Source organism: Muntiacus reevesi, chromosome 2 (assembly GCF_963930625.1).
Source record: "Muntiacus reevesi chromosome 2, mMunRee1.1, whole genome shotgun sequence".
Taxonomy (NCBI): domain Eukaryota; kingdom Metazoa; phylum Chordata; class Mammalia; order Artiodactyla; family Cervidae; genus Muntiacus; species Muntiacus reevesi.
In genome coordinates, this window is record NC_089250.1 from 279,654,846 (window position 1) to 279,679,367 (window position 24,522).

General features: G+C 45.0%; 2 pseudogenes; both read right to left on the reverse strand.

Annotated features, from left to right (window-relative positions):
• Positions 1-5,303: 5,303 nt before the first annotated feature.
• Positions 5,304-8,590, reverse strand: LOC136157711 (solute carrier family 25 member 3-like; annotated as a pseudogene).
• Positions 8,591-21,696: 13,106 nt separating this feature from the next.
• LOC136157712 (solute carrier family 25 member 3 pseudogene) lies at positions 21,697-23,794 on the reverse strand (annotated as a pseudogene).
• Positions 23,795-24,522: the final 728 nt, after the last annotated feature.

The following is a 24,522-nucleotide window of genomic DNA, read 5'->3' on the forward strand; positions in this document are numbered from 1 at the left end:
TTCTGTGGTTACTATTCACTCCAGCTCTTAAAGAATTCAGCAATACAATATAATAAAGAATCATGATATTTCCCTGATCATAGGGTTTTGGGTAACAAACGGAGGCTGCAAATTAAGTGCCTCCTCTTCTCAGAGAGAAGCAGATGGACCTGGCTATCAATGAAGTCCTCCAAGCAGAATTTTATTTTCCTGTTTTATTCTTATCTTTTTCGACTGATCAGCATACATCATAGAGAGCACAAGAAATTATTTGCAGAATGTAAACAGCAAGATACTTTAATATCTGGTTATGTTTGGGGAAGCACCCTGACCAAAATCCCCCACCCTGGCCAGGAACCATAGTCACCACTTGCAGGAGTTCTTTTATGGCAAGAGGTCCTGGTAAGGAACACGGAACTAATAAGCCACCACCAACTGGAAGAGTTCTGGGAAGGTCAAAAGGAGACACCAGAAGCCCGACCACGTTCCAGAGTCCTTCCTGCTGGCGTCCAGCTTGGCTGACCAAGGGGCGCACCGCCAGAAAGTGATCTGCGTTAGACTGGTTGGCTAAAGACAACCCGGAAACTGACCCCATCACCCTGAAACCCAAGACTGAGCCATGTGAGAGAGCAGTCCTCCTGGGTTACCTCAGCCTACCGCTCTCCCCCGGGTGCCCTCTCCCAGGAAAATCTCTTGCTTTGCCAGCACATGTGTCTCCTCGGACAATTCATTTCCGAGTGTTAGACAGGAGCCCAGTTTCGGGCCCTGGAGGGGGTCCCCCTTCCTGGAACAGTCACATTATATGTCAGGGTAATATTACTCTCCTAAGATACTGAAGCATTTCATTCATCTTTTTTGCTCCAACCCCACAATCATTAGAGATAATTTCTTTTAAGATAAAGACTTCATTTCCTTACATGGAGAACGATAAGACTTTCAGTTCTCTAATCTGGAGATAAATGTGAGCACTCTAGCTGATGAGAGAACTCTCTTATAAAGACTCACCTTTACCACACAGGCTAGCAAAAAATACAACCAAACCAACTGTGCATTCCACCCTGTCAGTCAGACCTCAAGTAACTCACCACTCAGAGCTGGGAGATCAGCATCGTTATCTAGTTGCTGGCACTTGCCTGCTGAGTGAAGTGATTAGTGAATGGTGAGAGCTTTGGCATCTTTAGTCAAAGAAACATGAAGGAAGATTTCATAGAAACGGAAAATGTGAGGAAAGAGCAGAGTCATCAGGCAGCAGAGGAGCGGGTAGAGAAGGAGGAATGCATCAGATGTGTGCACGACGCCTAATCCTCACTGTATACAAAGGTATACTTGCGTCCCAATCCCAGGAAACACGAGAGAGAGAAGCTGATTTATATTGGTGTTTCAAACGGAATTTTCTGTGATATAGTTATCCTGGGAATCTGACCCTTGACTAAAAAAGAGACACTTACCAAATAACATTCTCAATCAGAACCGTGTGTTCCCAGATGGCATCTGTGCAGAGGTGGAAAGGGCATCTGAACCCAACCAAGATAAAGCTTTGGAATACCATGATGTCATCGCCTTATTGGGAAGTGATTATCCTGCGACCTGTCATTTCAGTGACAATCCTTTCAGAGGGAGTTGAAATTATCTTTGAAAAATAGTTGCAGACTGTACAATTCATTGAAAGCAATTATTATTGATTATAGTGTTTTCTATTGAAAATTGCAGAAATACCTCGGGAACAGCTCTCCTGTGGAATATTTTTAAGGACTCACAGAACATGGAGCAGGACAGAAAAACTGAGATCTAAGAAGTAAAAAACAATGCTGTCTTCTCATTATCTCATGTCAATAGAGATAATCACTGGTGCACATGTTGAAGAACCGGCTACCAGTGAAGGAGACATAAGAGACACAGATTCGGCCCGTGGGTTGGGAAGATCGCCTGGAGAAGGCAGTGGCAATCCGCTCAAGGATTCTTACCTGGAGAATCCCAAGGACCGTGGCACCTGGCAGATTACAGTTCTTAGGTTTGCGAAGAGCCAGACAGGACTGAAGTGACTTAGCACACTCAGCACACAGTAGGAATAGAAAACAGTTTTATTCAAGCCAAACTGAGGACTTCCACCTGGAAGATAGGGAAGATGATAGTTCAGCCAAGATTTTGAAGAGGTGAGGCATGTTAACCAAAATTTTCATGAACAGAGACCTGATCGAAATAAAGAGATGTTTATTTGGGATTGATTAGGACTGTGGCGAAGAAGGCAATGGCACCCCACTCCAGTACTCTTGCCTGGAAAATCCCATGGATGGAGGATCCTGAGAGGCTGCAGTCCACGGCGTCGCTAAGAGTCAGACACGACAGAGCAACTTCACTTTCACTTTTCAGTTTCATGCATTGGAGAAGGAAATGGCAACCCACTCCAATCTTCTTGCCTGGAGAATCCCAGGGACGGAGGAGCCTGGTGGGCTGCCGTCTATGGGGTCGCCCAGAGTCGGACACGACTGAAGTGACTTAGCAGTGGCAGGACTGTGGCAGGGGCGGCACTGATCCAAGAGGTACTTGAATGGTGTTCTGCCAGACTACAACATTGGGGAGGGGGGCTCCTACAGACAACTCCCCTGCAGGTTACATAAATCCTTTGTTTAAAGGTTAGGGCTGTGTGGAAACACAATAGACCGTGAATAGTCACACACACAATGGAACACTGTTAATAGCCATAAGAAATATGAAATGTTGTCATCTGTGACAACATGGATGACCTTGAGGGTTTTGTACTAAGTGAAATAATCAGATGGAGAAAGATCATAAAATAAGATTCCTCTCATATATGGAATGGAAAAAAAATAAATTAACACACCAAACAAAAACAAAAATGTATAGACAGAGAACAGATTTCCAATTACCAGAAGGGAAGAGGTGAGGTGGGAGGGACAAAACGGAAAAAGGGGTCCACAGTGTGTGATAAGTGGATATTAAACTTTTGGTGGTGAGCATGGTGTAGTGTATGCAGAAGTAGAAATACAGCATTTTACATTGAAATCTTATATAAGATGGAGTTGAATCATGCTTAGGGGGATCTGAGCGGCTTTTAACGAAAAATGTCTGGCCTTGCTCCCCGTGACATGTGGGATTTTAGTTCCCTGACCAGGATTGGACACATGCACCCTGCATTGTAAGTGTGCAGTGTTAACCATTGGACCACGAGGGACCTCCTTGAGTCCCTTTTTATATGTTCTGTCCTGAGCTGTTCTCCCAGACACTCCCCATCCCTTAATCTTGCAGCTCACAACTTAACACGCTGATTAAGATGAGAGAGACATGAGCCGCCTTGCAATGGGAACTGAGTGTCCTGAGCAGCTGGGGGAACAGGCACTTCCTCACACGCTCTCCTTCTCCCCTACAGGAGAAATCGCAACTGAGAAGGCCTCTCTTGGAGTTGGTTGTACTTCTTGGGGTGGGCTGACAGGAGAGTCAAACTGATTCTCTTACTCTCTTCAATGTGCTCAATGTTCATTTTTTTTTCTCCAGTGATGAGCTGAAATTTCTCATCTGTACTGTTATATTCCCACAAGGACCCTCTTCTCTGGACCCCCATTGCTGGGAATAAACCTGCAAGAATTGAAAGCCCAGACCCAAACACATTATTGTGCACCAGAGGTCATAGCAGCGTTATTTATGATAGCCAAAAGTTGGAAACAACTCAAGTGTCCATTAACACAAGAATGGATTTCTAACGGGTGGTACATTCATTCTCTGGGATATCATTCAGTAATAAAAAGCGTTGAAGTTCTGACTCATGCTGCAATATGGTAAACCTTGAACACAGCCTTAACAGTTAAAGCAAGACATAAAAATAAATAATGTATAATGCCACTTATAAGGAATATCTAAACTAGACAAGCTTGCACCAACTGAAAGTAGATCAGAGATTTCCTGAGCCTGGGCTGAGAGGGAGATGGGGAATTATTCCTTTATGGGTTAGGCATTTTCCATCTGGCTTGAACTTTCTTGCAAGCTAGTGGTGGTAGATGCAAAGCATTGCAAATATATTTATTGCCACTTAATTGTATAGTTGAAAAGTATTTAAATGGCAAATTTCTTGTTATATGTAATTAAAATTTATAGGATGAGAAGCGGATTGGTTACACATTTGCAAAGCAATTTCATTTGTCAATACTTTCCCCCGCGGGACTTTCCTGGGGGTTTCCTCCCCGTTCCTAATTTCCTAATTGGCAAACATCGGTCAGTGTTAAGTGAAAGCTAATTGGTCCTAATTGGCAAACAGTGGTCATTGTTAAGCGAGAGCTACCTGATAATCTTACCAAGTAGGAAGGCCTACTCCTAATCTAAGCTGCGTTACTTCTGCTCGCCTCACATTCCCCCCTGTCTGTTGTTCAAGTAGAGGAATCTTCCTCTTCTCCATCTTGGGCCATTGAGACTATAAGTGGACCCAGGAGGGTAGATTCCTGAGATCTCGTTGAGCAACTCATGAGTCTTCCCATCGCTGATCAGCAGGAGAGTTAGGAGACCTCCCGTCGGACGAGTTTCAGTACAGGTGAGGACTCGTCTTCCATTTTCCTCACGCTTTTTCATGTTCTTCGGGGTGGCTTGCCGCACGTGACTGCAATGAACCCAGGGTCCAATCCCGTCGACCTTGACAGCAGTAGGAGTGGTAAGGAGAACAACATAAGGGCCTTTGCATCTAGGTTTTAATACACACAGGAGGCGGTCTTCCATACGGAATCTCAAAAGGGCAGCTTATAAGGGGTGTTACGTGCCTGAAAGAGTGCGAAGGGAAGGAGGGTCACCCAGTTCCCACCAGTCTCTATTGCCAACCTCGTCAAAGTTTCTTTTAGAGTCCGATTCATTCTCTCAACCTGTCCTGAGCTCTGGGGATTATATTCACAATGTAACTTCCATTTTGTCCCCAGAGATTGGGCCAGCCCTTGTACAATCTGGCTCACAAAGGCAGGTCCGTTATCAGAGCCCATAGGCACCGGCAGCCCGTACCTAAGCACTATCTCCTCTAAGATCTTTTTAGCAACCTCTATGGCTGTCTCTCCCTTAGTGGGGAAGGCTTCCACCCAACCTGAGAAGGTATCAACCAGAACCAACAGATCCTGGTCTTAACTCAGTGCTTTCATTTATCTACTGAGTGTCTTCAGAAATCTATCTCCCAGTGTTGCCCTGGCTCTTCCCCTTGGTACCTCGTTCCGGTGTGCTGCTTTATCCCTGTCGTCATCAGCTGGCACGCTTTGCAAGCCTGGATTATCTCTCGTCCAGTTGTATTTTCCTCAAACACTGATCAACACGCAGATTCAGTACATATTTGCTTTCATTTATCTCCTGAGTGTCTTCTTCAGAGACTCTGGCATCTCAGGGGGAGGAGGGCGAGGGAGCCTGAAGTAGACCTGCACAGAATCATAGATAGAGCAGTCAGAGTGCCGATCATGATGATGCGGGCACACAGTCCCTTCCATACACCTCTAAATCCAAGTCTCTTGAGGACCTGAGGGGCACTGCTACCCTTCTCTTTATGCAACACAGACACCACGGAATCAGCAACAGTACATTCAAAGCAGGCAAACTTCATCATGGTGTATGGTATCTGTCTCATCCAACGAGGAGCAACCCCCTTGTAGAACGCCTTTAAGCCTTCTTCCTTATACATTTTGGGAGCTTCATCCCTCAGAGTGTTAGCATAAGCTGGTTGGGTTTGAAATCGAACCTTAGCAGCTTCCATAGGAGCCAGAGCAATGTCAGCAAAGAATTCAGCACTGGCAGAGGCAGCCAAATACAGTGATGTGCGCCACAGATAGGCATTCTCCTCTCCAAGCATGTACTTCATAAAAGCCAAACTTGCAGAGCCCCTGCAGGGAGTAGCCAATGAGGGTCGGGGCCCATCCTTTGGCCAAACCACGGAAACCATTCTCTTTGAGTGTAACTGAAAATACATTAAGAATGCCCTTGTACTTCTGTGGGTCCACCTGCATACGGCATTTCACTAAATCCAGAGGAACAACAGCAGTGTGTGTCAGACCACAACTTAAGTCCCCACCAAAGCCACACAGTGCATAAAACTTTGCGGAGCCATATTCACAACTGTACTCTTCTACTGCGGCGGCTCCTGCTTTCCTTTGTCCATCTTTTACATAGCTGCTCCCATCGGTGAACCATACTAGCTCACTCTTGTCTAGGGGTACATCAGTTAAGTCTTTTCGTGCCGCCAGGGTCTCAGCCAGTATCTCGCTGCAATCATGGAGCTACAAACAGCTGGAACGGCTTATTTGAGTTAGGCAGGGTCAAGGGGCGGGGCTTCTAGGAGGGCCCATCTGAGTGTCTGGAAAGCCTGTTTCATTGGCTCAGTCCAAGTCCAGTTTGGAGTCTCTTTACTTCCCTCATACAAGGGCCGGGCCTTCTCGGCAAACCCCATGATCCACAGTCTGCAATATCCAACAGTCCCCAGAAACTCTCTCACTTGGCAGGGGGTCCTGGGCCTTCATGGCCTGGGTTAGCCACCTTTGTCCCTGCCTGATCTTATACCCCAAACAGGTGACCTCTTGCCGGGATATTAATTGTGTAGCAGATGGACCTCTGGGTGGCAAGTCCGATATTCGTAGAGGTCCTCACTCAGCCTCTTGAACCTCTGTGGGATTACCAGTTGGCCTTCCCCCTTGGTCCACTCAAAGGCAAATACCTCCTGGCTCTAGACCGCCAGGGGTAGGCTGAAGAAGGCATCTTTCAAGTCCAACACACTGTACCATGTGTACTCAGGCAGCAGACTGCTGGGTATGCAGCAGACCTTCCTGGGTATACGGGTTAGAGACAGTGGGGTGTATGTCACTCACCCGTTTGTTGACTTCTCGCAGGTAATCTGTCCCCCCTGCCTTCTTCACCGGTAGTAAGGCTTCTGCCAAGGGGATTGACACCGCTTGAGAATTCTGGCATCCATGAGACGTCGAATGTGGGGAGTGATCCTCCACCGAGCTTCCTGGCTCATGGGGTACTGTCTCACCCTCACAGGAGTTGCCTAAGCCTTTAGCTGGATGACAACCGGATGTCTGTTTGGCCAGTCCCATCCCTGCCGTTTCAGCCCAGGCCAACGGGTATTTATTCATCTCTTAAGGCTAGGGATAAGACATGTCCATGACTGTCATTCCCCCAGCTCTATAACTGAATAAAACCCAGTGGCCTCTCCTTTCTTCCACAAAATCTACTGCTACGACACAGGAATGGGATCTCATTTCTCTCCATTTCCTGCTTTAACCACTCTCTCCCCAAGACTTCTCACCTGCTTAAGCCTCTCTCTAGAAGGGACTGATGTTTTCACAATATCATCAATAGCCCACCACTGATCAGCAAGGTAAAGTGCCACAGCTGTGAGTGAGTCCTCAGGTGCAAAAACAGCAAGAACTTTCTGGGTCTGATCTCCACTATAGAGAGGTACAAAGTCTACATTTGACAGGCTTATACAAAAACATTGCAGATTTTCAGGGTCCCCATACCTCAGATCTAACATGTAATCTTCAGCAGAATTTTCCAGTTCCTCATGACTGCAATTATCCAACATATCCACAGGGAATGCCATCGGCCACAACAAGTCTCTTCCAAGTAGAGGGGCTGGGCATTCTGGTATCACCAAAAACGAATGGGACACCTGGTGGGTCCCCAGATCTACTTTTCGTTCTGTGGTTACCCAGGACTTGGGGAGGGGTGCCGAGTCTTGATTCCCCTAGTCACTGTCTTCCCCTGCATATAAAACTCGAGTTCCAGGGGAGATTCTCTCTCTCTGGGTCGTACCTCTCCTCAGGTCCCTCTTAGGGCACTCATTTTTCCAGTGCCCCTGTTCTCTGCAGTAGGCGCACTGATCTTTCTTTCGGGCCTGCCTTTTTGGTTTCTGTTTTTCTCCCGTCCAGGGGTCTCGAGGTTCCCTCAATTCTGTAAAAAGAATCTGGGCTAGCTCCCTCTGGTTCTTCTGGTTTTCCCTCGTTCTATCTTCCTTCCTGATCTTCTCAGCTAATTCCCTTTCCTCCCGTCGAATTCGTTCTTCCCTTTCTTCTGGGGTCTCCCTATTATTAAATACTTTTTCAGCTGCTTTCAGTAAATCCTGTATCGTCTCTTCTCCCAATCCATCTATCTTTTGTAACTTCTTCCTAATATCTGGGGCTGCCTGATTTACAAACGCTAACAGAACTGCAGCGCTGCCTCCTCAGCCTGGGGGTCCATAGGTGTATATTGCCTGAAAGCTTCCATCAGCCTCTCTAGGAAGGCTGCCGGGCTCTCAGTGGGCTCTTGCCTTACTAAATTTCGGCTTTCTTGCTGCGGCCCGCAGGCCAGGCATCAGAGTCTGGCGGTACACTCGGAGACGCTCCCTACCTTCCGCTCGCTCAAAATCCCAGTTAGGCTGCAGCAGAGGAAACCCCTCGTCCACGAGATGAGGATGGGCGGTTGGCCTCCCGTCGGCCCCTGGGACCCGTTTCCGCACTTCTACCAGAATTCGCTCCCACAACAGCTGCTGACAATCGTAGTGAAAGGAGAGTTTCACCTGGCTGGGCTCTAGTTACTGAGGCTCACTTACTGTAGGGCCTTCAGGGTCCGCCAGAGGATAGCCCTGGCCGGGACTCATCAATTGCGCCCACAACCGTTCTCCTGTTCACCGAAATTCTAGTCAGGGTAGGAGCAAGACCAGAGACAATGCCGGCACACACACAAACACGGACAAACACGGACAGCCGAAGACAAACACACAGACCGACAAACGTCGGCCGACAACACAGCGCTGGGTTTTCGGGCCCCCTGACCAGAATCGGGATCAGGAGAGGAACTCTCCTTCCCACAGAGCCGGATGCCTTCCAGCGTGCTCGCTGGCCTCGGCCTTACACCAGCTGGAGAAAGCTTTCTCCTGTGCCAGATACCTTCCTGATTCACAGCAGGGCCCCGGAATTACTCTGGGCATCCTGTCCTGCCTGAGACAATGCCGGCACACACACACAAGCACGGAGAGCCAAAGACAAACACACTCACAGCTGACAACACAGCGCTGGGGTTTCGGGCCCCTTGAGTTTTCCAAAGCACCAGTGCTATTATCTATCCTTCCCCTCTGTCCTGGAAGTGTTCTCTTCCCCCAGTTAAGGGATCCCAGACGAGCCCCCAAATGTTATGCCCGATGTCCAAATCCCCGAGCGGGAAGGGAGAAGGCTTCCAAGACAATGCAACTCGCAGGAAGGGAAGTTTATTACTGACTCGAGTCAGGAATCTATGCCGCAACAAACGCAGTGGTGCAAATCACAGAGCCCGTAGCCCAAGCTGTTACACAAATTTATAGGGTGAGAAGCAGATTGGTTACACGTTTGCAAAACAATTTCATTTGTCAATACTTTCGCGCGCACGGGACTTTCTTGGGGGTTTCCGCCCCGTTCCTAATTTCCTAATTGGCAAATATCGGTCAGTGTTAAGTGAAAGCTAATTGGTTCCAATTGGCAAACAGTGGTCATTGTTAAGCGAGAGGTACCTGATAATCTTACCAAGTAGGAAGGCCTACTTCTAATCTAAGTTGCGTTACTTCTGCTCGCCTCACAATACACACACCAAAAAAGCTGCAAAGTGAGAGATTTTTGTCCAGACTGTCCCCAAAATTTTCTTCTGAGACTACTTGAAACCTTCATGACCTTTTCTGTTATTGAAGCTAACACAGCTAGTTTGATGGTATAAATATTCACCAACAATATTAGACCTCTTACACAGATAAACATTTAGGACATAATTTTTTCCACCTACATAAAATATACCCTTTTATGAATAATCTGGAAATTGTGGCAATAATAACATATTGATAAATACCTTAAATGTAAGTGGATTAAACGATCCAACCAAAACACATAGACTAGTTGAATGGCTACAGAAATAAGACCCATATATATGCTGTCTATGAGACACACATCAGATCTAGGGATGTATATAGTCTGAAAGGAATGGGAGGGGAAAAAAGTATTCCACAGAAATGAAAATGAAAGGAAAGCTGGAGGAGCAATATTCATACCAGACAATAAAATTTAAAGTGAAGACTGGTATAGAGATACAGGAGGGCACTACACAATGACTAGGGTTTAATTCAAGAATCTATAACAACTGTAAACATAGCTGCATCCCCCTATTGAGGAGGACCTAAATATATAAGGTGAATACCAGAGGATGAGATGGGTGGATGGCATCACCAACTCAATGGATGGGAGTATGGGTAAACTTTGGGAGTTGGTGATGGCTAGGGACGCCTGGTGTGCTGCAGTTCATGGGGTCACAGAGTCGGACACAACTGAGCTTCTGAACTGAACTGAACAGCCATAAAGGGAGAACTTGACATTAATGCAATCACAATGGGGGTTTTTTATCACTCCCACTTTCATCAATGGGCAGATCATCCAGACAGAAAATCAAGAAGGAAACATATGCTTTGAATGACACTTTAGACTGGGTGTACCTAATTGATATTTATTGAGCATTTTATCCAAAAGCAACAAAACCCACCTTCTCATATGCACGTGGAGCATTTTGCAGTATTGACGACATGCTGGGGCACAAAGTGATACTCAGTAAATTGAAGAACATTGAAATCATATCGAGCATCATTTCCAATCATCGTGCTATGAGATTCAAGATAAACTACAGGAAACAAAACTGTCAAGAGCAGTCTGAAAATTCTTAGGAAACTAAACATTAACAAATATGGGAAGGAAATTGAGTTTTCTATAGAGAATAGAGTCAAATGGTCACAGCCAAATTAGCAGGAAGTGTTTTCCTCACCTCCAAGATGACAAAACTGTCTTATGAGTGACACGGGTATCACTGTAAATAAGCACAAAGGGGCTGACTGTTGGGAAACATAAAGACAAAAATATAGAGGTATCTACCAGCCACTGGCCCGGAATAGCAAATAGAATCATCCAAATGGACAAAAGAGCAGACAGTGAGTACAGTAGGAAAAAGGAGCTCGCAAGGATCAGGATGGTGGATGCGGCCCTCGCCTCAGCAGAAGCTCTGGAAGAATGGCTGTTGCTGTGAATGTGTTGGACTCGCTGCTTGTGCCTGAGCAGGAAAACAACCATGGAGCCACTAGCCCAGACCACGAGATTCAAACATACAAAGTCTGTTGTGAAGTATAAGGCCATAGATACAAACCTTACATTTCTGTTTGGATTCAACGTGGAACAGTATCCATAATTCACCCTTACACTGAGGTTTTCAATGTGAGTTGGACTAGTCATAAGGAAAGGAATAGAGATATTTATCAGAAGATTCAAGGTCCAGCAAAGGAAGCAGCAGAAGGCCATGAACGCTGGTGACCTTATTCTGAGCTCCAGCGACCTAGAGAAATGGGGGAAAAGTCTAATGGCTTGGAAGGCACTGAGGAGGGAGGTCATGCTAAGGCAAATCCCTCTGCTCACCCTTTGAAAATAGAAGAGAAATTTACATCCAGCCTCGCTCAGGAACATCCTGGATCCAAGAGTTGCCATTGTATGAGGGATCCCTCTGGAGAAAAGCACCAAGGAGTTGGCAAAGACGAGTTGATTGAGAATCAAGTCTGTGGGTCTCACCTTGTGTCCAGTGAGCAAAGTGAAGTTATAAACACAAAGGAGGAATGAGTTCCCAAGTATCCCCAATCCCATCTGAGTGACTAAGATAATTCCCACTTCCCACTTTGAAAAAGCCATCCTATTGGTATCTATGGAACACTGATTTTATTTGGAACCTGAGAAATGAGTAGTTCAACAAACAAAAATAAGTCTGTTCCCACCACGACCATGCTCAGTATTCCCCAGTGCTAAGGCTGATACATCCTTTCCCAGTTTAGATGAGCATCAAGTATGTGTTTATGGGTGGAGATTTTACTCCTGAAGATCCTGGTTCTACCTGGAAATGCATAATGTCTATTTCTAGGATGTGAGTGAATGCATTAGGCCCTGAATGAGCAACAGAGTTTTTTACATGTGTAAAGTGAGTGGAAAGGCTCTCTACCCTCGTATCTACAGTTATGTCCCAGATGCATTGAAAAGCAGGGTACAAAAGTGTGTGTAGAGTGTGCTTGAGTATTCCCAAATGTAGGGAAGCATGACTGTTCAGACAAGGAACATGTGTTTGCACAGAGTAGGGGAGAATTTAAATCTAGACCTTTTTTCCTCATTCACCAGAAGTTTTTCTTTTGTTTATTTATTTATTTTTGGCTGCACGGGGTCTTCTTTGTGGCCCAGGGTTTTCTCACTGCAGTGGCTTCTCTTCTTGAGGAGCACAGGGTCAGGTGTTTGGGATTCAGGAGTTGCATGCGCTTAGTTACCCACAACTTTGGCATCTTCCTGGAGCAGGGATTGAACCTGTGTTCCAGCATCGGCGGGTGGGTCATAAACACTGGACCACCAGGCAATCCTAAAGCTAGACATTGAAGGAAGAAACTTGGTTAGAATGTTGTATTTGTACAAGAGTACCTATTTCATATAGTTATAAAACAATATTAAAGTAAAGTAGATGATTTAAAGACACTAAGTTTACAAATTTAAAAAAATGAATGGTGATCTCTATGTGCAAGGAAAACACTTCAAGTGACTTGAAAATACAGAACTTTGACTGTATGTCCTTAAGGAGATAGTATGAACGTAAAACTACTTGTAGTAGTTTTAGTAGGTAATAGGTAAATTACCTATTACCTATATACTTCATTATAATGTAGTGGTAGAATATCTTGGAATCAAATACTTACTATCAATGGGAACGAGCATTTATGGGAGATAAAATCTAGGCCGACAAAGGTAGCTGTAGTCAAAGCTATGGTTTTTCACATAGTCATGTGTGGATGTGAGAGTTGGACCATAAAGAAGGCCGAGTGCTGAACAATTGATGCTTTTCAACTGTGGTGTTGGAGAAGAATCTGGAGATTCCCTTGGACTGCAAGGAGATCAAACCAGGTGATCCTAAAGGAAATCAACAGTAAATAGTCATTGGAGGGACTGATGCTGAGGATAAAGCTCCAATACTTTTGCCACCTGATGCAAAGAGCCAAGTCATTGGAAAAGATCCTGATGCTGGGAAAAATTGAAGGCAGGAGGAGAAAGGGGTGAAAGAGAAGGAGATTGTTGGATGGTATCACCGAACCAATGAAGATGAGTTTGAGCAAGCTCTGGGAGATGATGAAGGACAAGGAAGCTTGGTGTGCTGCAGTGCACAGGGTCACAAAGAGTTGGACACAACTGAGTGACTGAACAACAGCAAAATAAATGCCAATGGAAAGCCAAGGAATTTGAATAAACGTTAAAATTGACATGTGGTAACAACAGGCAAGACACATACAGTACTAGTTTTTAAACTGACATGTATTTCATCTCAGTCGCCATTCAAAAGAATCTGGAATTTTTGACAACCCTAAAATCATGCCTAACTCTAACACCCAGTTTATGAACTCAATATATGTCCCAGTATAAGTAAACACAGCGTCTTTATGCGAGGGGGGAAAAACAAGCTTATTTAACCCTCAGGACAGGAACTTTCCAAGACAATCCTGAAACTGCTTGTCATACACAGGATGGAAGGAAATAGAACTCAGATGTCACCGAATTCCACTAAAGAAGCCTCTTTTGTACAATTTTCATACAGTAGTAACTCTAAAAATGGACTCAGGTAAACTAAATTTCTCTAAATGATATAAAATTAATTGCAAAAGTTAATGCTAGAAGAGCTTAAGGAAACAGCTCATTGTTCAAAAACTGAATAAGGGTAAATATCAAGCATTTCTCCAGCAGTAATTGCATAGACCGTATTTCAGAGTAGGAAATCTTTGAACTGACACATAAACTGGACTGGTTTGGATAAGACCTGCAGATGCACATAATACATTCTCCATCATGGGAAAAGATACAACGACACAAGACTAAATAGAAATTCAACAACATGGCAGAGACTTCCCCTACATGAAGACAATTCCTTTTTCCAGATGAACTGATGTTTCAGTATTGGGTGATGAGATAAGAGGTCATTTTCAAACGGTGAAGACACAAATCCACCATGCTGGACAGGGTGTTGTTGAGTCACCACTTTCCTGGCATGCTCATTTCATTATGTCTGGAATGACAGCTATATTATGAATTTCCATTTCCATGATCAAGAACTGAAATGGTTTTACACTTGAGAAATAAAGGAAAGGAATTGTTCTTATGATAGTAATACAATTCAGAATAGTCATCAATCAAGATAGCCAGTTTATTTCTTTTGTGGCAAGAGACTTCTTTAAATGTATAAAGAAAATAAATAAGTAAAATTATGGAAAACAATCTTAAAATTACTAATATGCAGAAAACAGTGAGTGAAAACCAAAAACTATACTTAAGCCATAGGATTCATTTTAACTAATAGCAGAGAATTCTTTTGCCTTGGATGGAAATTTTCCCAGTGTGAATAGTTCAGTTCTCACTAACAAATAGGTTACTGAATAAAAATTTCAATGAAAATTGAATACTAATATCAAAACAACACAAATTTTGTAGGAAAACAATTTAGTTTAACAAAGTGAACTTGTCTTACATAAAGTATGGTAATAATTACACATTGCCACTGACAATAGACAAAAGCAGAACAGAACAAGGAGCTTGCATGTTACCTATGTTTGTAGGTACTTATATGATAAGTCTATACAGAAGTTTATATATGATAAAAGATCATGAATTCTATTAAAGCAACTACTTATTTAATATATGGTATTAGATTTAATTAGGACATTAGAGCTATATTTCCAACTTGAATCTCAGAGAAAAAAATAAATACTAGATCTGCATTTAAGGAACTGTTAACGTCTTAGGAAAAATGCTGCGATATATCCTCATAATGTTGCCTGGACAAAGTATTACTACGCATGTACCAAACCTGAGGATTTAAAGCATTTCTCGCACATTTGTGTTTATAAAAATTATAACTTTTTTCACCTTTATAATATCCTGTGCTGAAAAACTCCTAAAGCAAAGAAAATAAAGCCCAATGAAAACATTTGATGCAGATGTCCCTGGCACCCAGCTGCAGAGATGCCCAGCAACGCCCAGGGCCTCCAGGGATTTCTCCCTGGACTGACCTCGGCCTCAGGCACTTCTGGGCCCAGGGGGGCGGGTGGGGAAGACCCTGCTGGGGCACCCACGGGGTGGGGGGTGGGGGTGCTCAGAAAACCAGGCCACCCTCCCGGCCCCTCCCTGGGGCAGCATCCGGCCCAGCAGCCCCGGAGGCACCCAGAGTACCCGGCCCTGCTTCTCCGGGAGCAGCCGCCCTGTCCTCCCACCCTCGCTGGCGAGATGCCGCCAGTCATCTCCATCTCAGATTGATTTCAAATAAGGAAGAGTCAACAAAATCATGGAAGAATAATTTATCACTCGTTAATAAAAGACCAACTACTTATTCAACACAAATAAAAGCTCAATGAAAATATTTAAATATATAAAAGACCAAGAGGTGATTACAACCTCAGTGCTTTTGGGGGGAACTAGATAGGAAAACGGAGAAGCCAGTGGCACCCCATTCCAGTATTCTTGCCAGGAAAATCCCATGGACGGAGGAGCCTGGTGGGCTGCATTTCATGGGGTCTCGAAGAGTCAGACATGACTGAGCGACTTCACTTTCACTTTTCACTTTTCTGCATTGGAGAAGGAAATGGCAACCCACTCCAGTGTTCTTGCCTGGAGAATCCCAGGGCTGGGGTCGCACAGAGTCGGACACGACTGAAGTGACTTAGCAGCAGTAGCAGATAGGAATAACCAATTTCTAGAAATCACACATTATAAAATATCATCTTCCATAAACACCAAAAAAGGCCAAATTATATTGAAATGGGCACTGAATGATTCATATACACACATATGAATGCTGAAATTTCATTTTAGGGTCAAGTCGTCTAATACAGAATTACATACTCTATCTTTTCTATCAAGATCATAGTCAAATATGATTTAAACTTTGGAATTTGTAAAAAAAAAAACAAAACAATGACTCAGACATCCCTGTCGGTCCAGTGGCTAAGACAGAGAGCGTTCCTGGTGGGGGAACATCCCGTATGCTGCGCAGGGCAACAACAACAAAAAACAAAATTTAAAAAATGAAACCCGAAACCTGACTGTCTCTACTGTAAATTTTAAAGCTTCATACTTTCCTGCGGTCTGAACATCCTCACAGGGTGTAAACATTCCACCAAGATGGCCCGGTGCACCAGCGTGAAGGCTGGCCCTGCCACCAGTGGCTTTCTTCCCCTTCCCTCACAGTGAACGCTGGGCGAACAGACTTGCCAGTGAGATCCCCTTCACCCTTTGCTCTGCGCTCTCCAGAACCTCGGGAAAGGCACTGGCCCTCAGACCCATCCGCCCCTTCTCTCTCTCCTTCCCGCCTACTTGACAGAGCCCACCGCCTGGGTGAACTCTCCCCATGAGGCCGCCTCACACCGCCAGTGACTGCCTCTCTGGGACCTGTGAGTATAGAAAATTTGTTTCCCTGGGCCTCTTCCATGTTCCATCTTGGAGCTGCTTCTGACAGAGTATACAAAGGATACATGTCAATCACAAATTTAATTGTTTTTGAAAATTATTTACTGTGCTGAACACATAAAATTTTATCTGTTTTTCTAATCTTGTATCCAAAATGACTGTGCAGTTTAGGATTAGGTAAATCAAATGCTGTGTAAAATATATTTCAATCAAATTTCAAAACTGAAATAATGAGAACAGTTTGTATTAAAGTAGGAGGACAAGCCTCGGTTAGCAAATTACAACACTTTTGAAGAAGAAATCTGGTGGGTTGAGGGGTGAGTAGGAGACTTCCATATCTCATTACTGATGTCCACTCATACTCCTTGGACATTGATTAGCATGTTTTAGTGTAAGAGACGCAGAAGATGAATTCACTCTGCCATAAGTCAGCAATCGTGATTTTAAGAGAAATCTTAGTGACTGAGTATAAATTCGCCAGACCTATACTCACCGAGGGAAGCAAGTTTAACTCTATGAGGTGAGAAGGTGGACAGGGTACGGGCAGGTTAGGGGGTTTCAGAGTGAAAATTATCCATGAATTGATTTGTAAACGTTTTCACAATCAAATTTATAGTTTTACAATTAACATTTTATCATTTGTGAAGCCCTTGAGATTGAAAGTAGAAAATTGGGCATAATGGAATAACAATGTGGAACTGCCTTGGGACAGGGAATTACACTACATTAGGAAGCCTTAGGAAGAGACATCAGAAGTTAATTCAAAAGTAAAGCATGCAAGAAGACATAGTAGAAAGATAAATAAAAATTTGTTCAGCTAGAAAGCCAGGATGCTATGCATATGGAAGTTTCCGTGGTCACTCTTACTCCAGTGTTACTCCAGTGAGTGGTTACTCACTCCAGCTCTTAAAGAATACAGAAATACATTACAATAATGGATCATGCTATTTCCTTGATCATAGGGTTTTGGGGAACAAAGGGGGTCTCCAAATTAAGTGCCTCCTCTTCTCAGAGAGAAGCACACAGGTCTGGCTATCAATGAAGTTCTCAAAGAAGAATTTTATTTTCCTGTTTTATTCTTATCTTTTTCGACTGATCAACATACATCATAGAGAGCGCAAGAAATTATTCACAGAATGTAAGTGGCAAGATACTTTAATATCTGGTTATGTTTGGGGAAGCACCCTGACCAAAATCCCCCACCCTGGCCAGGCCCCATAGTCACCACTTGCAGGAGTTCTTTTATGGCAAGAGGTCCTGGGAAGGAACACGGAACTAATCAGCCACCACCAACTGGAAGAGCTGTGGGAAGGTCAAAAGGAGCCACCAGAAGCCCGACCACGTTCCAGAGTCCTTCCTGCTGGCGTCCATCTTGGCTGACCAAGGCGCGCACCGCCAGAAAGTGATCTGCGTTAGACTGGTTGGCTAAAGACAACCCGGAAACTGACCCCATCACCCTGAACCCCAAGACTGAGCCATGTGACAGAGCAGTCCTCCTGGGTTCCCTCAGCCTACCGCTCTCCCCCGGGTGCCCTTTCCCAGGAAAATCTCTTGCTTTGCCAGCACATGTGTCTCCTCGGACAATTCATTTCCGAGTGTTAGACAGGAGCCCAGTTTCCGGCCCTGGAGGGGGTCCCCCTTCCTGGAACAGTCACATTACATGTCAGGGTAATATTACTATCCTAAGACAGTGAAGCCTTTCATTCATCTTTTTTACTCAGACCCCACAATCATTAGAGATAATTTCTTTTAAGATAAAGACTTCGTTTCCTTACATGGAGAACGATAAGACTTTCAGTTCTCTAATCTGGAGATAAATGTGAGCACTCTAGCTGATGAGAGAACTCTCTTATAAAGACTCGCCTTTACCACACAGGCTAACAAGAAAATACAACGAAACCAAATGTGCATTCCATCCTGTCAATCAGACCTCAGGTAACTCACCACTCAGAGCTGGGAGATCAGCATCGTTATCTAGTTGCTGGCACTTGCCTGCTGAGTGAAGTGATTAGTGAATGGTGAGAGCTTTGGCATCTTTAGTCAAAGAAACATGAAGGAAGATTTCATAGAAACGGAAAATGTGAGGAAAGAGCAGAGTCTTCAGGCAGCAGAGGAGCGGGTAGAGAAGGAGGAATGCATCAGATGTGTGCACGACGCCTAATCCTCACTGTATACAAAGGTATACTTGCGTCCCAATCCCAGGAAACACGAGAGAGAGAAGCTGATTTATATTGGTGTTTCAAACGGAATTTTCTGTGATATAGTTATCCTGGGAATCTGACCCTTGACTAAAAAAGAGACACTTACCAAATAACATTCTCAATCAGAACCGTGTGTTCCCAGACGGCATCTGTGCAGAGGTGGAAAGGGCATCTGAACCCAACCAAGATAAAGCTTTGGAATACCATGATGTCATCGCCTTATTGGGAAGTGATTATCCTGCGACCTGTCATTTCAGTGACAATCCTTTCAGAGGGAGTTGAAATTATCTTTGAAAAATAGTTGCAGACTGTACAATTCATTGAAAGCAATTATTATTGATTATAGTGTTTTCTATTGAAAATTGCAGAAATACCTCGGGAACAGCTCTCCTGTGGAATATTTTTAAAGACTCACAGAACATGGAGCCAGACAGAAAAACTGAGATCCAGTACATAAAAAACAATGCTGTCTTCTCATTATCTCATGTCAATAGAGATAATCACTGGTGCCCATGTTGAAGAACCAGCTATGAGTGAAGGAGACATAAGAGACACAGATTCGGCCCGTGGGTTGAGAAGATCCCCTGGAGAAGGAAATGGCAATCTGCTCGAGTATTCTTACCTGGAGAATCCCAAGGACTGTGGCGCCTGGCAGATTACAGTTCTTAGGTTTGCGAAGAGCCAGACAGGACTGAAGTGACTTGGCACACTCAGCACACAGTAGGAAAAGAAAACAGTTTTATTCAAGCCAAACTGAGGACTTCCACCTGGAAAATAGGGAAGATGATAGTTCAGCCAAGATTTTGAAGAGGTGAGGCATGTTAACCAAAATTTTCATGAACAGAGACCCGATCGAAATAAAGAGATGTTTATTTGAGATTGGTTAGGACTGTGGCAGAGAAGGCAATGGCACCCCACTCCAGTACTCTTGCCTGGAAAATCCCATGGATGGAGGATCCAGGTAGGTTGCAGTCCACGGGGTCGCTAAGAGTCAGACACGACAGAGCAACTTCACTTTCACTTTTCAGTTTCATGCATTGGAGAAGGAAATGGCAACCCACTCCAATCTTCTTGCCTGGAGAATCCCAGGGACGGAGGAGCCTGGTGGGCTGCCGTCTATGGGGTCGCCCAGAGTCGGACAGGACTGAAGTGACTTAGCAGCGGCAGGACTGTGGCTGGGGTGGCACTGATCCAAGACGTACTTGAATGGTGTTCTCCCAGACTACAATATTGGGGAGGGGGGCTCCTACAGGCAACTCCCCTGCAGGTTACATAAATCCTTTGTTAAAAAGTTAGGGCTGTATGGGAACACAATAGACCGTGAATAGCCACACACACAATGGAACACTGTTAATAGCCATAAGAAATATGAAATGTTGTCATCTGTGACAACATGGATGACCTTGAGGGTTCTGTACTAAGTGAAATAATCAGATGGAGAAAGATCATAAAATAAGATTCCTCTCATATATGGAATGGAAAAAAAATAAATTAACACACCAAACAAAAACAAAAATGTATAGACAGAGAACAGATTAGCAATTACCAGAAGGGAAGAGGTGGGGGGGGAGGGACAAATGGATAAAAGTGGTCCACAGTATGTGATAAGTGGATATTAAACTTTTGGTGGTGAGCGTGGTGTAGTGTATGCAGAAGTAGAAGCATAACATTTTACATAGAAATCTTATGTAAGATAGAGTTGAATCATGCTTAGGGGGATCTGAGCGGCTTTTAACGAAAAATGTTTGGCCTTGCTCCCCGGGACATGTGGGATCTTAGTTCCCTGACCAGGATTGGACCCATGCACCCTGCATTGGAATTGTGGAGTGTTAACCATTGGACCACGAGGGACCTCCTTGAGTCCCTTTTTATGTGTTCTGTCCTGAGCTGTTCTCCCAGACACTCCCCATCCCTTAATCTTGCAGCTCACAACTTAACACGCTGATTAAGATGAGAGAGACATGAGCCGCCTTGGAATGGGAACTGAGCGTCCTGAGCAGCTGGGGGAGCAGGCACTTCCTCACACGCTCTCCTTCTCCCCTACAGGAGAAATCGCAACTGAGAAGGCCTCTCTTGGAGTTGGTTGTACTTCTTGGGGAGGGCTGACAGGAGAGTCAAACTGATTCTCTTACTCTCTTCAATGTGCTCAATGTTCATTTTTTTTTCTCCAGTGATGAGCTGAAATGTCTCATCTGTACTGTTATATTCCCACAAGGACCCTCTTCTCTGGACCCCCATTGCTGGGAATAAACCTGCAAGAATTGAAAGCCCAGACACAAACACATTATTGTGCACCAGAGGTCATAGCAGCATTATTTATAATAGCCAAAAGTTGGAAACAACTCAAGTGTCCATTAACACAAGAATGGATTTCTAACGGGTGGTACATTCATTCTCTGGGATATCATTCAGTAATAAAAAGCGTTGAAGTTCTGACTCATGCTGCAATATGGTAAACCTTGAACACAGCCTTAACAGTTAAATCAAGACATAAAAATAAATAATGTATAATGCCACTTATAAGGAATATCTAAACTAGACAAGCTTGCACTAACTGAAAGTAGATCAGAGATTTCCTGAGCCTGGGCCGAGAGGGAGATGGGGAATTATTCCTTTATGGGTATGCATTCTCCATCTGGCTTGATCTTTCTTGCAAGCTAGTGGTGGTAGATGCAAAGCATTGCAAATATATTTATTGCCACTTAATTGTATACTTGAAAAGTGTTTAAATGACAAATTTCTTGTTATATATAATTAAAATTTATAGGGTGAGAGGCGGATTGGTTACACGTTTGCAAAGCAATTTCATTGGTCAATACTTTCCTGCATGGGACTTCCTGGGGGTTTCCTCCCCGTTCCTAATTTCCTAATTGGCAAACATCGGTCAGTGTTAAGTGAAAGCTAATTGGTCCTAATTGGCAAACAGTGGTCATTGTTAAGCGAGAGCTACCTGATAATCTTACCAAGTAGGAAGACCTACTCCTAATCTAAGTTGCGTTACTTCTGCTCGCCTCACATTCCCCCCCGTCTGTTGTTCAAGTAGAGGAATCTTCCTCTTCTCCATCTTGGGCCACTGACACTATAATGGACCCAGGAGGGTAGAGTCCTGAGATCTCGTTGAGCAGCTCATGAGTCTTCCCGTCGCTGATCAGCAGGAGAGTTAGGAGACCTCCCGGCGGACGAGTTTCAGTACGGGTGAGGACTCGTCTTCCATTCTGCTCGCGCTTTTTCCTGCTCTTCCGGTGTGGCTTTCCGCACGTGACTGCAGTGAACCCAGGGTCCAATCCCGTCGACCTTGACAGCAGTAGGAGTGGTAAGGAGAACAACATAAGGGCCTTTGCATCTGGGTTTTAATACACACAGGAGGCGGTCTTCCATACAGAATCTCAAAAGGGCAGCTATTAAGGGGTGTTACTTGCCTGAAAGAGCGCGAAGGGAAGGAGGGTCACCCAGTTCCCACCAGTCTCTATTGCCAACCTCGTCAAAGTTTCTTTTAGAGTCCGATTCATTCTCTCACCTGTCCTTAGCTCTGGGGATTATATTAGCTTCCATTTTGTCCCCAGAGCTTGGGCCAGCCCTTGTACAATCTGGCTCACAAAGGCAGGTCCGTTATCAGAGCCCATAGTCACCGGCAGCCCGTGCCTAAGCACTATCTCCTCTAAGATCATTTTGCAACCACTATGGCTGTCTCTCCCTTAGTGGGGAAGGCTTCCACCCAACCTGAGAAGGTATCTACCAGAACCAACAGATCCTGGTCTTCACTCAGTGCTTTCATTTATCTACTGAGTGTCTTCAGAAATCTATCTCCCAGTGTTGCCCTGGCTCTTCCCCTCGGTACCTCGTTCCCTTGTGCTGCTTTATCCCTGTCCTCATCAGCTGGCACGCTTTGCAAACCTGGATTATCTCTCGTCCAGTTGTATTTTCCTCAAACACAGATCAACACGCAGATTCAGTCCATATTTGCTTTCATTTATCTACTGAGTGTCTTCTTCAGAGACTCTGGCATCTCAGGCGGAGGAGGGCGAGGGAGCCTGAAGTAGACCTGCACAGAATCATAGATAGAGCAGTCAGAGTGCCGATCATGATGATGCGGGCACACAGTCCCTTCCATACACCTCTAAATCCAAGTCTCTTGAGGACCTGAGGGGCACTGCTACCCTTCTCTTTATGCAACACAGACACCACGGAATCAGCAACAGTACGTTCAAAGCAGGCAAACTTCATCATGGTGTATGGTATCTGTCTCATCCAACGAGGAGCAACCCACTTGTAGAATGCCTTTAAGCCTTCTTCCTTATACATTTTGGGAGCTGCATCCCTCAGAGTGTTAGCATAACCTGGTTGGGTTTGAAATCGAACCTTAGCAGCTTCCATAGGAGCCAGAGCAATGTCAGCAAAGAATTCAGCACTGGCAGAGGCAGCCAAATACAGTGATGTGTGCCACAGATAGGCATTCTCCTCTCCAAGCATGTACTTCATAAAAGCCAAACTTGCAGAGCCCCTGCAGTGAGTACCCAATGAGGGTCGGGGCCCATCCTTTGGCCAAACCACGGAAACCATTCTCTTTGAGTGTAACTGAAAATCCATTAAGAATGCCCTTGTACTTCTGTGGGTCCACCTGCATACGGCATTTCACTAAATCCAGAGGAACAACAGCAGTGTGTGTCAGACCACAACTTAAGACCCCACCAAAGCCACACAATGCATAAAACTTTGCGGACCCATATTCACAACTGAACTCCTCTACCGCCGCAGCTCCCGCTTTCCTTTGCCCATCTTTTACATAGCTGCTCCCATCGGTGAACCATACTAGCTCACTCTTGTCTAGGGGTACATCAGTTAAGTCCTTTCGTGCCGCCAGGGCCTCAGCCAGTATCTCGCTGCAATCATGGAGCTACAAACAGCTGGAACGGCTTATTTGAGTTAGGCAGGGCAAGGTCTGGGCCTTCTAGTAGGGCCCGTCTGAGTGTCTGGAAAGCTTGTTTCATTGGCTCAGTCCAAGTCCAGTTTGGAGTCTCTTTACTTCCCTCATACAAGGGCCGGGCCTTCTCAGCAAACCCCATGATCCACAGTCTGCAATATCCCACAGTCCCCAGAAACTCTCTCACCTGGCAGGGGGGCTTGGGCCTTCATGGCCTGGGTTAGCCACCTTTGCCCCTGCCTGATCTTATACCCCAAACAGGTGACCTCTTGCCGGGCTATTAATTGGGTAGCAGATGGACCTCTGCGTGGCAAGTCCGTTATTTGTAGAGGTCCTCACTCAGAGCCTCTTGAACCTGTGTGGGATTACCGGTTGGCCTTCACCCCCGGTCAACTCAAAGGCAAATACCTCCTGGCTCTGTGCTGCCAGGGGTAGGCTAAAAAAGGCATCTTTCAAGTCCAACACAGTGTACCAAGGGTACTCAGGCAGCAAACTCCTCAGGAGGGTGTATGGGTTAGAGACAGTGGGGTGTATGTCACTCACCCATTTGTTGACTTCTCGCAAGTAATCTGTTCCCCCTGGCTTCTTCACCGGCAGTAAGGGGGCGTTCCAAGGGGATTGACACCGCTTGAGCATTCCGGCATGCATGAGACGTCGAATGTGGGGAGTGATCCTCCACCGAGCTTCCTGGCTCATGGGGTACTGTCTCACCCTCACAGGAGTTGCCTAAGCCTTTAGCTCGATGACGACCGGATGTCTGTTTGGCCAGTCCCATCCCTGCCATTTCAGCCCAGGCCAACGGGTATTTATTCATCTCTTAAGGCTAGGGATAAGACATGTCCATGACTGTCATTCCCCCAGCTCTATAACTGAATAAACCACAATGGCCTCTCCTTTCTTCCACAAAATCTGCTGCTACGACACAGGAATGGATCTCATT